The sequence below is a fragment of the Peromyscus maniculatus genome, chromosome 14, assembly GCF_049852395.1.
Source record: "Peromyscus maniculatus bairdii isolate BWxNUB_F1_BW_parent chromosome 14, HU_Pman_BW_mat_3.1, whole genome shotgun sequence".
Taxonomy (NCBI): Eukaryota; Metazoa; Chordata; class Mammalia; order Rodentia; family Cricetidae; genus Peromyscus; species Peromyscus maniculatus.
In genome coordinates, this window is record NC_134865.1 from 13,891,550 (window position 1) to 13,903,718 (window position 12,169).

Consider the following 12,169-nt stretch of genomic DNA (forward strand, 5'->3'; position numbering starts at 1 on the left):
GACCTGTGTATCTAGCTTTCTGGCTTGGGGATTAAATACACAGCATCCTCTTATCCACTGCAACCCCTTAACCGTCACACATCTCCCTCGCTCTTGCACAGGTCCACAGACATCTATAGACTTTCTGTCTGCTGGATCTGGCAGTTGATGGCTCATGGTCTTAGCTGCTGTGGCTGCCCTGGGCATGTGCAGGCAGCATCTTCCTGGGCATAGGTCCTCACCTCAGTGTCCCTCAGGCCCTCCTAACAGCATTCTGGAGAGCACAGAATGAATCGATCTTGGCCGCTTTGGGCCACTCAGCACCTATGACAGACCCAAGCCGGTGCTTAGGGACTTTAGGAATTGGAGATGCAGGAACAGAGAAGAGACATGTCATCTCCAAGAAGGGGCACAGAGTGCCCTGGAGGCCAAGGAGCCTATGATCCCTGGAGTCTTAGCAAAAGCGGGGAGGGAGGAGGTGGGAGAGGGAAAGGAATGCACAGATGGAAGGGAGAGGGGGAAAGATACTTAGTACCAGTGAGCCTTGGTGGGCAGAGGGATGCAGGACTTCAAGAAAGTGCAAGGGTCACTGAGGGTCAGGGCCCCTGGTTACTGAGGTCTGGATCCAGGAGGTCATACAGGAATGGGGAGAATTTCTACTAAAAGGAGAAACTTAAGACCAAAACCAAAACATAGCCAGAAAGGCCTGCATCTGGCTCAGGCCAGAGAGAAGCTAAAAGCGAGGCGCTAAGGCCTCCTCTGGGGCGACCCCTTCTCTGGGTAAATATTTACTCAGTAGGAGACTGGAAGCTGGAGAACTAGAGGGTGTGAAGGAGGAGGTTACGCCAGGATTCCACACACTTGGCACTGGGCAGCCTGCTGTGGGAGTCAAACGCGGAGATGCAGAGGCAGCTAGGCCCTCACAGGGCTGCGCTGAGGAGCTTTATCCCCGGGGGCTTCTCCTCCTCTGCTGAATGCAACCCTGCCCCCAACGACCCAGGCTAGACGCTTGTAAAGTCTTCATAAATCTGTCAGTGGTCCCTGTGCCACGGGCCCCGCCACCTGTGGTGCGTCGCGTCCCTTTAGGCACTAGCGAGGTCTGAGAGATGCGCAGGAAGTGGAATCTAACTCTTCCCAAGGCCGGGCGCACAAAGCATCGCAAGGCGGCGGCACTCCAGGCTGTGAGCGACTCCCGGAGCCATCGTTCGATCTCAGCCAGTCCTTCAGGACAGCTTCTGTGCGCGTGCAGGTCCGTGGTGACCATGGAAGGGAAGGCAGGGCGAGCGAGAGGGAGGCGCGTGGACGGAAGGGAGTCTTGCTCTGTCGCAGTTGCCGTGAACTCAGAAGGTAGGGGAGAATACTTAGGAACCGAACTCCGCAACTTGGTCCCCGGTTTGGAGCAGATGGAGTCAAGCAAGGCCCAGGCCACTATGCCCTGCTGAGGATCGTTGGCAGCCAGAGTCAAGCACCAGGACATGGAATTTCAGAGTCAGTGAGTTCTGGGGAAAACTTTCCGGCCACGGTTGGGCCTCGAGTCGGGTTCCTGTACAGCATGGCGGTGCTAGTTAAGTGCGCACTCATTGCGCTTGACTTAGAAAAAGCAATTAGGCTGCTTCGGATCTGGGCGCTCAGTTTGGGCCCAGCCAGGCAGGGTCTGAGCTCCTTCACCCACTGCCCTTTCCCGCCAATGTCGGGGTAAGCGGCGCGGCCCGCGCCGATGGCCAGGCAAGGTCCACCCGAGAAGGCTCGCCCAACAAATTTGTATCCCGAGCCGCGAGTGGCCGCGGCAGCTAGAGAAACAACCACTGAGGTCTGGGGACAGGGCCAGCCTGCAGGGGTCCTCAGCTAGGCCGAGGGTAGGGGAGGGTGGGTGGCGCGGGAGGGGCGCGCATACTGACCTGCTGGCCTTGGCTCGCGGGCGACGCTGCGGACGCACCAGCGCAGCCAGAAGCTGCAGGGGACCCCAAGTGGAGTCCGAGGACTCCCCGAGCGTTGCTTCCAGGCTGTTCAGCCTTGCTTCGGCCGGACGAACCTCGCGTACCAAGACCCTTTCCTCCCCCGTAGCAGGTAAGGCTGCAGGAGGGCCGGCAAGAGCTGAGAAGATGCTCCCGGTGCGCAGGGGCTGGACGGTCGCGAGGAACCCGTGCTGGAGGCGGCAGGGTCCGGCGAGCGCTCAGCGCCGGCTCTCTCCTTCCCAGGCCAGGGGAGGGAGGGGCCTGTTGCGGCCTGAAACCCACTCTTCATTCTCCGCCTGCCTGTTTCCGATCAGCCGGGGTTGGTTTTTCTGTTTGCTCACTCCTTCTATTACAATGAAAACAATCGACATTTCTTTTCGGTTTCCCCATATGAGCGTCACTCAGTAATTGTTCTCCACCTCCAGCCCCCCTCCCATGGTGAAGGCGAGTGGGGTTGCTGGGGTTCTCGTACTGGAAGGTTTCCGAGTACATAAGCAAATCTTCCCTTAAAGACTTTAAAGTAAAAATAAATAACGGCCCGGGAAATTGCTATGACCCTAACATCACTTTCCGAACGCAAATTACACCCATTTTTCAGTTTTCAACGGTGGAATTGCTTTCAGAAGGACGGCTCTGAGCCTCCTGTGGTACGATTGCGTTTGTTTATTAAAGCCTCAAATGAAAGGGAACGTATTTTTGTTCAAGGAGCAAAACTCGTGTCTGAGCGACAGCAAGTGCAATCACGAAATCAGGCCTCTTCTGAGGGATAGAGACTGGGAAGAGTCAGGGAGGGGCAGGCTGACCCTGTAGCTGTCAGAAGGGGTCCTCGCTTTGCCAAGGTTGCAGTTTTAGTAACGATTTACGGCGGCGGCGGCGGCCAGGACGCAGGCCACGGTCACTCAACGACCTTGAGCTTCGACTTCGAAAGCTGCAGCTGGTGGCGGGAGGGGGCGGTCGCTCGAGGGGAGCAAAAATGCCCCTTTATCACAGTTGTTTGTGAACCTCCCCTCGGGAGTTTGTGCTAGGGCTGGGGGACAGCCTCCCGATTGGCCTAAAGCTTTCTGGAAAAGATAAAGGAGAACCAGGCCGCGCCTCTAGTCCTGGCTTTTCGGGACAGCACTTGCGGGTGGGGTGCGGGTTAGAATGGTCAGGCTCCACATCGCGTTATTTGGGTTGCTTGCACGTTAAGGGGTCTAGAGAGAGCGCTTCCTCTCCTTAGGGCCGCAACCCTTAGACCCTTTGGATGGGCGTGGACTGCGGAACTGGGGGACAAACCGCTTTAAACCCGATTTAAGTACGGCATTTGAAGGTTCTGAATCAGCCTGCAAGAAGGATCTTGTCAATCAGTAGCATCTTCGTTGACGCAGCGACGTGGGAATCAATCACTGTGCGTTCCTCCCGACAGCTGGTGACGGGATGTTGTCCTCGCACCTAGACACTGGGTATGGAGGTTGGACCTCTCGGTCCAGCACTCTCTGGGCTCTCTCATCCAGCAGCCCTGTGTGAAACACAAAGCGTATAGTGGTGGGGTGTTGTCCCGTTATCTCACCGAAATAAAGGTAGGAGGCTGGGGTGGTGAGGCAGAAAGGGAATTATGGAAATTTTCTTAGATTTTTTTAAAAAAATGTCTTTCAGTCTTCAGTCTGCGTTTTTTTTTTTCACCCAGACGCCTCATCGCAGCGCCACCTACAGGCGCAGGGATTATGGCTCCAGCTCAGACAAGTCTGGGAAGGGCGTTTGAAAATTCGAAGGCTTCAATTCACCCAGTAGTCTTAACTTTTTTTTTTTTTTTCCAGATTCCAAACAGCCACGCCATGCTCCATCCCGCGCCGAGGCGTTAAACCCAAGCACTGCTCTACTACCTGACAGATAGACTCCTGTCTCCCACACTCCCTTGCGGGATCTTGCTTTCGCCGCGCTCAGGGACCCCTCGGGACCAGTGATTTGTTGTTATCCTGGCCCCACGGGTTGGGGAAGCTAGAGACTGAAAAAGAAGCTCTTCTGCTATGGGAAAGGGAGAGAGTGGTGGATGCATTCTTCGCTAGTTCGTCCCCACGATTCGGTGAGAGCCCGGGAAGTCAAACACAATAACCTTCCTAGGCGGCAATGCCCTTGTCTCCACTTTACAACAGGTAGAGCGCGGGCATAGGTTCAATGGGAACACCTAAGACATTTCAATGACGTCTCGGTGGCGCGCATCAAGCCGGAGTTAAGTCAGAAGCTCGCTAGGCCCCTACTCTACTTTCTCTCCGTTCCTCCCGTCTTCAGGAATAGCTTGGTACTAAAGGCTCCGGAGAAGACTCCATGCTGCAGGTGTCTACAAGGAAAGCGGACATTCCCCCGCCGCCCCCTCGCCCCCCATCTTAGAAAAGGGAACCTCTTCTAAGTCAAACACAGTATCTATTAAAGAGGACCTGCTTCCTAGGACACCTCAGGATGAAGAGAATGCCAACTGAATAGGTTCCTGTTGACCAGAAGAGAGTGGGAAACCGAACTTGGACCCCCGCTGCTTGCTCTGTCCCTTCCTAGGACCCCGTAAGCCAGAGCAGGGAGGCAGAGCACGCAGAGAAGGGGGCCTTGCATCTTCCAGCCACGCCCAGCCTCCTAGCAAAATGAGGGCCAAGGAAGGACCAGAAGAAATTTTGCTCTTTTAGCTCCATTTGCTTTGCAGCTGCCAGGTGGGTCCACATAGCCGGGCTCTTGTCCTCTTGTCAACCCAAGCACGGGAAATACTCACCTTCGCTTTTCTGGGGATCTGTACTGGCGTATCCCTGTACGTGTGTCCTTTAAAGATCACTATAATGGGAATAAAACCAGAAGGCGCCCAGAACAATAAAATTAGAACCCGTTATTAACACAGCTGGTGAATCCAAGTGACCGGAAAGTGAACGTGGTAGAGGTAGCTGCGCTTTTCTCCGCAGAGCCCCTGAAGCGGCCCCTTTCCTTCCCTGAAGATGCGTCGTCGGGAATCCGTTTCAAGTCCTTCCCTGTTTACACTTCACATTTAATGACAAAATTACTCCAGTGAGCTCTGGAAGAGGTGGCAACCAAGGGAAGAGAAAGCTTCGATTTGGTCCCTCCAGGCAAGGATCTTTACTGGCTTGGGAAACTTGCTTTAGCTGTGGACCACGGAGAATTCGTTTCTGTTTGTTTGGTTGGTTGGTTTGGTTTTTGTTTGTTTGTTTGTTTGTTTGTTTTGTCATCGTCCCCAAGTTGGGGGGTGGGGAATGAACGAAGTCACTTCCCAGTCGAATGGACTATGGGAATTTCAAACTGGTGTTTTCAACTGAAATTCCCTTCCAGACTAGGGTGTCACAGCCCGCGTCTTGGCATAGGTTACCAGAGCTCTGCAGGCAGGAAGCAGCATTTCAACTGCATTAGACCCTCCTGAAACTTCTCCAGCCAGGTCCCAATAAGCGTCTTTTTTGCTCCCTGGCCTTGACTCTAATTGGAGATTGGGTAGGATCTGCAGACTGTCTGCCTCAAGAAACTCCATTCTATGAAACCAGAGAAAACTTCTTCCTTGCTTCTGCCAATAATTCCACCCAAGCAGTGCCTGCCCCCCCCCACCGCCCCCCAAGCAGGTTCCAGCAGTAGAGACAGGCTGCAAGTCTCAACGAGTGGGAGACGATAAACCCACCCCGAAAGGGGGTCTCTAGGAAAATCGCTGAGGGACACACACACACACACACACACACACACACACACACACAGCAGTTTTCAATGGAAACACAGAAGCTTAAAAAAAACACACAAAACACCCCACGCGTCTAACTCTTCCTTTATTAAGCTAAGATGTATATAATACAATATACTATCATTGCAGAGTAAACGAATTTTCACACCAGGCACAGCTGTTTTTAAGGGTGTAGTTGGGGAAGATTGCCGACATTACACAATTTACCTTTCCAACAACAAAACGCAGGGGAATTAGTATAAATTAGCTCACTTTTTTTTTTTTTAATTCTCTTGCAGTGTTGAGGGTCGAACTCGGGCACCGCACACATGCTGGCCAAGAAGCATTTCTACCACGAGCCCATTTTGCCGAAATTCTGTTTTAGTTGAAAACCAAACAATAATGTTTACTTTTCTCCTTGGCACAGACACAAGCATTGCTTCTTAAAAAAAAAAAAAAAAAGACGATATAGTGAAACAATTTACACACCTAATAAAACTACCTGTCCATTTTTAAACAGATACACAGACGTTTAAGGGCATATCTTAGTCATGTAGCATTTTGAGAAAGCATTTGTTGTTTTAAAAAGCCTCATAAATGAGAAAGATGGGCACAGAACACAAAAAGTAAAATAGGGATTTCTTGAGGGAAGAATTTAGAAAAGAGTGGGGGTTTTGAACAACAGTCACAATTCTTACAGCTCTTTGCATTTGTCCTAACTCTTATTAATGTCTGCCTTACGGGGGGGGGGTTAGATATTAGGGTGCTGCTGTGTGCTTCCTGCTGCTTCTCTATATTCAGCCTACAAGTTTAATGATTGAGGGAGATGGGGTTCCGATGACTGGAGATTAGCACCCAAAAGGATGAGCCAGTGTCCTGCATAGACTACAGCTCTACCCGTACCACCAATCTGGACAGAGGCTCTCTCGGTGGACCTAGAGGGCTGGGGAAAGAAGGCTAGCTCTGTTTCCTGCAGGATCAAGACAGCAGCCCAAGGCCCTGGCTAAAGGGTGAGCCACTATTCAGTGGGCTAGAAAGCCAAGGTCGCAGCTACAGAGGACTTTTTAAAAGCCCCCTGGCACCTCTTGCAGCGCCAGAGGTGTGAATCTGATGTTCTGGCGAGCTGACAACACAAATTCCCTCAGCTGTTTTTATTGCCAGAGCGATTCCTATCCAGTTCCTTTGGGATTGCCTTCTGCCCCAACACATGGTTCTGTTCTTAGAGACACCCTTTCACTAGGGGGAGAAATAATGATCCCATTACTGGATGTTTAAAAAAAAAAAAGTTCATAATGCCAGTTTAAGGCTAAAAATGTATAAACTCCTGAAAGTCAGGAAATAGAAAAAAAAATCAAGATTCTGTTGGTTGGGTATTTACCCTGGCTTCATTTACAAATCTTTCCAGCCAGGCCACTCCAGCAACCAGGACTGCCACCACTGCCACCACCGATGTGCTGAAAAGAAAAGCCTGCCAGCCTACTAGACCGGGCAGGTTCCTTTTGCAGCATAAATGCATCGGAGCCAGTAGATTTCAGCATCGCTTGCTAGATAAAAGCATCACATTGTATGTATTGGCAAATAGGTCTAAGGCTGAGGAGAGCAAATTAGCTTGTAATTCACACACCCTCAAAAGTCAATTCAAAAAGGACAGACACATGCTGCAAATACTCACAGACTTCCCAGATGGCTCAGATCCTAAAGACAACAAGCTTTGTTGTTCAAAATTGGTCCCACACATTTCTTCAACTCTGACACAAAACGAAGTCCTCAGGTGGAAACTGATGTAAGTAGGTACAGTTTCCTTATCTTTCACTTTCTTAGTTTTTTTGTTTTAGAACAACAAGAAAAGCATTCTGCCATCCATAGTTTCCCCCAATAGAAGAGGTTATAGTAGAGAGGCATGCTATTTATTAAAGTTCTGGACATTCCAATGTAGCTAAATTATTTAAAGAGTATGACCTCCACAATTAATCTCCCTTGGTCTCTTCATCCAATTCAAGGGTAGCTAAGAAACCACCTTTCAGAATCAGACTTATTTGTAATATTTAGCTGTGAAACAAAATCATCTTAGGAATTGGTGTTTTCTTCCACAACAGAAAGAAAGATAGAAGAAAACAGGGCAGAAAACACAGGGTTAACCTTGTAGTTTCTCCGTAAGATGAGCCATGGCTTCTGGCCACAGCATGCATATGATCAGTGTGTTTCATCATGGAACCACTAAGGCACATGAATGTTTGGGGGATAAAGGTATTAGATGCATAGGAGACACCATTATTTCTATTAGAGCAAATTAGTCTCCTTGAGAAAAATGTACCCCTAGGGTAAAAAAAAAATAACGTTGAATTTTGTAGAAGGAATGAATAACACACACGTGGATGACACTACAAAAAACCTGCACTTTCCCTTCTTCTGGGCAAATTTCTAGTGTCAATAAAACCCAAGGGCAAAGTTATGCAGTTTGCACATGTCACCAGAACCCAAGATATAATTTGAAATTTCATAATTCTATCACCCAGCTGTCAAAAAAATTACAAACAAATGTAAGGCATCCTGGAGACGTACTCCTCATCATTTATTTAAACCTTAGTTAGCTTTTCATCCAGGAAAGCAAATGAGAATACTTGAGGAAACAGTATATCACAAACATTTTTATAGTTTTTTTGTTTTGTTTTATTTTTTAAGCAGGACAGAATATAAGCAGATGAAAAGTATGCCTTGATGTACTTTACAATCCTTTTAAACCTGAAAAGTGATTTAGGACTCTACTTAAGTACTATCCATCTCCTCCCTAGAATCAGGTAAAAGGGACAATCAGAAAAGTGAATCCAAGTGCATACTTTCTGAAGAGTCAAACCTTGGAAATAAAATACTTACATAGAACTGCCTAGAGATCACTAGTGATCTCTTCATATAACCATAATAAAGCATTAGTGTGGGGAATCTGAGTGGTCTTTCTTGAATAGAGAAATTTATTCTGAGAAGGATGCTGAGGGAGGAAGAGAGGTCTATTTTCTGTAACAAATTAAAAAAAAAAAAGACCTTTTCTCCCTCACATCATCCCCTCCAAGAATCTAGAAAAAGTAAAATGGATGCTTGGATTAACAACAGATAGGTATGTAAACAACATAAGTTAAATTTCTCTGCTACCACTAAAGGATGTATTATTGCCAGTAAGTTTATACATTCATGTGGATCTCGATAAATAAATGTAATCATCTCTGCTGTAAGGGCAATTTGTCATCTTATCCCTGAGGTTTACCCATTGTGGGAACTTTCCCCAAATGCCCTAAGCTCAAAGGTCTGACTTTAAAATCCCTGCACTTTTTTTTTCCAGTGTTAGAGATCAAATGTAGGGTCTCACACGTAATAGTCAAGAGCTCTACCACTGAGCAACATCTCCAGCCTCTGGTTTGTTTTTAAGCCTGCCAAAGATACCATACTCAGTCCAGAGGTAATTGGTCCACAGCCTTCCTCCCCTCCCCACTCCTGGAAGTCAACGTTAACCTGAAGACACACAATAACACTTCTTGATGCAAGGCAACATTGTGCACATGAGTTATAACATGGCAACACAAAAGTACCTACCAACTGCAGGGGGGCAGGGAGGGTGGTGGACAAGTTTGCTCTTTCTAAGGCTTCCTCCTATATCCCTCTTTCCTTAGCTCCCTCTGTCCTTTTCCATGAGATGCTGTCTTCTTCTGCCAAGCACAAGCACACTCACCCACACCCTTCAGTGGAAGAAAGAAGAGTCTTGTATGAAGTTTTGACGTTTTAAGTTGTTCTTTTCTGGTTAAAATTCCATGAAATCCCCAAAATATTTTAAGGCACACCAGGAAACTAAGCATAACATTATCAAGATGAGTTCCAGTGAGGTCATAAAGCAGTTCCCTTTTTTCATTTAGAATCCTAAACCACCATAAATGCATATATGCTTGGATCTGTCTTGAAGCCTCTATTTTAAACAACCCATGAAAAGTGTATCCAGACCTTTACATGTTAGAGGGGAATTAACACACAGCTAGCACAAGGTCAGCCTGACCATCTGTACTTGCTCACAGATCCCTTTGCCCTAAAAGCAGGTAAATTGGCCTAGCTTTACATGGAGCATTCACAGACCATGAGCTTCTTTCAGCCAGGCCAAAGTGGAGCATGAGAAGCCCTCGGTGTTCTCTGGCTGGGTCTCTGATCTGTGGCTTCAGTCCACAGGTGCACTGAGCTGAACCACAAACAGTGACTTTGACAAGGCCTGGTTTAGTTTCTCTCCTGCAGGTCTCTTGGTATATTGGTTTGAATTCTTTTATGCAGTGGAGTCCAAAGATCTCATCTTAGCCAGGGCAGTTGCCTTCTTCTCCAGTCATGAGTGAGAGTGGGGTGATGGCTAACTCTTCATTGATCTCTCAATTCCTCTATGCTCCAAGTGGATTGTTAAACAACTCACCCTTCAGGCCACGTGACAAACAACCTGTGGCCATTTGCTCCTTAGACTTACAACACAAACGGCCTTAACAACTCTTAAAGATGATGCACATATCTCCCAATGAGAAAAAAAAAACCCCACTCATCTAAATTGGAGTTGGGCCATGTTCCACAAATGGATGGCTGAACCTAAAACATAGCTGTTGTTAGCATCCCCATAGTCATATTTACGGGGAAGAACCGCATGTAAATCTCATTGTTTATTTGTAGACATGAAGGTCAGGATGTCAAATTGCAGACCTTGGGAAGGCTGCTGTGTGTAGCCTCCTCGAGTTCCCTTCTCCACTTATAGGAAGGAACAAAATAAAATGTTTTGTGGAAGTTTATATTGAAATGAGGTCAGGTAAACTAATGACTGCTTGGTATTTTATGGCAAGTTTTATAACCTTGGAGTTGCTATAACTTTCAAACGATCATCAATAAAGTTTTATTGCGAAAGGGTCGCCATGTGTCTGAATGCTTTTGCACATAGTAAAGGCAGACTGCCCCATTGGCTTGGCTCACCGGCTCCTTTTCACCCCAGCCATAAAGTCCTCTTCTTTTTTTTATTGAAGGTTGAAAAGTCTTCAGTTCGGCTGTCCTCATCAGGTCAGGTTGGCAATGCAGGAACTTTGTGGAAATTACTTAATCACGGTTAAATAGTTGTATACAAGCAAATTTTCAAAAATATATAATGAGATTGATATATTTAAATTGGCTTTTCTTGTTGTTTGAGAAAGGGTCTCACCATCTAGTCCTGGTTAACCTCACCAGGTAGGGGTTAGGGGGCTGCCAGAGCTCCTGGACACCCCCCCCCCCCCCGCCTCCTCAGTACTGAGATTACAGGTGTGTGCCATCAAAGCCCACTTCAAAAAATGAGATCACTTTAATAAAACAAATGACAGTCTTGGGGGGAAGCTGACAGTTTATTGCATAAGCATGTGTTTGAATGGTGTGTCATATACATGTGGTCTGTAAATAATTGTATAATTGTGTGCTTAAAAGGATGATAATGGTCCCAAAGACAAGCTACAGTATTTGGGGCTCCTCACGACATCAGAGAACCTTAACAACTTTGGAGGCCTCCCATTGTTTCTCTTCTTGAATTTACTTAAAGGAGGTGACGGCGGGCGGGGGTGGGGTGGGGAAGGGGGCATTGGTTAGGAGCCTTTAATGTTGGCTCTGGCTCTGGTTTGTCAAGTTGCTTCCTAACATATTCTGAGAAAGACTTTCCAGGGTTGAACCAAAGACTGTAGGGATTCCGCAGAGCAAGTCCTCAGGCTCAGGTTCCAGTCAGAAGCCCCGAGGTGCTCTGTTATCTGTCAAATCACTGTGTTATCAAATCACTGTGGAAAGGAAGAATCCTAGAATAATGGATAAGCTAAAGAACAGATAGTATCTTTAGAACCCGTGTGTGTGTGTGTGTGTGTGTGTGTGTGTGTGTGTGTGTGTGTGTGTGTGTGTGTTCAGAGCAGCAAACGGAGAGGGAGAGGGAGCTGAAGATAAGCGGGAATGCATGTGTGCCATCTTGGAGTTTGGTCCTTCCCCACGTAGGAAGGACCTCTGCTTCAGACCTTTCCTTTCATCCAAACGCTATCCCTAGCCACCCCAGCTTTGCAGCTGCTCTTCGGAAGAGCTTGGTGAATATCGCCCCCTCCCGGACTGCTGAAGGCTCCTCGGCACGCAGAATCTGCTCCTTCCGAAGTCACGCATGCACTCTGACTCAGCGCCCACTGATCATCCCCTTCTGTGAGTCTCAGTCCTTGGACCTGGGTCCCAGGCCGGGGGTCCCTGAGACTCGCCTGCAGCGTCCGGAGGATCAGAACCTCTCTCGGCCCTGTGCTCCTGGATCCGTGCTGCAGCAGGAGGGATTCTCACAGACTTCCCAGGCCTCAACACTCTCACCCTGGCGGTCTTTACGTTTAGTGGCCGCCGCCGGTGACAGGCCGTGGGCACTGGTTCTCAGTTACCCCTCAGGTCACCCGCCCAGTCCCTCCCGAACATTGGGATCTCGATACCATGAGCAGCAGTGCCCAACAGATGGCGCCCAGGACACCCGCGGCGGATGCGTCTAGGCGAGGACGCGCAGGTGCGGGGTGGAGGA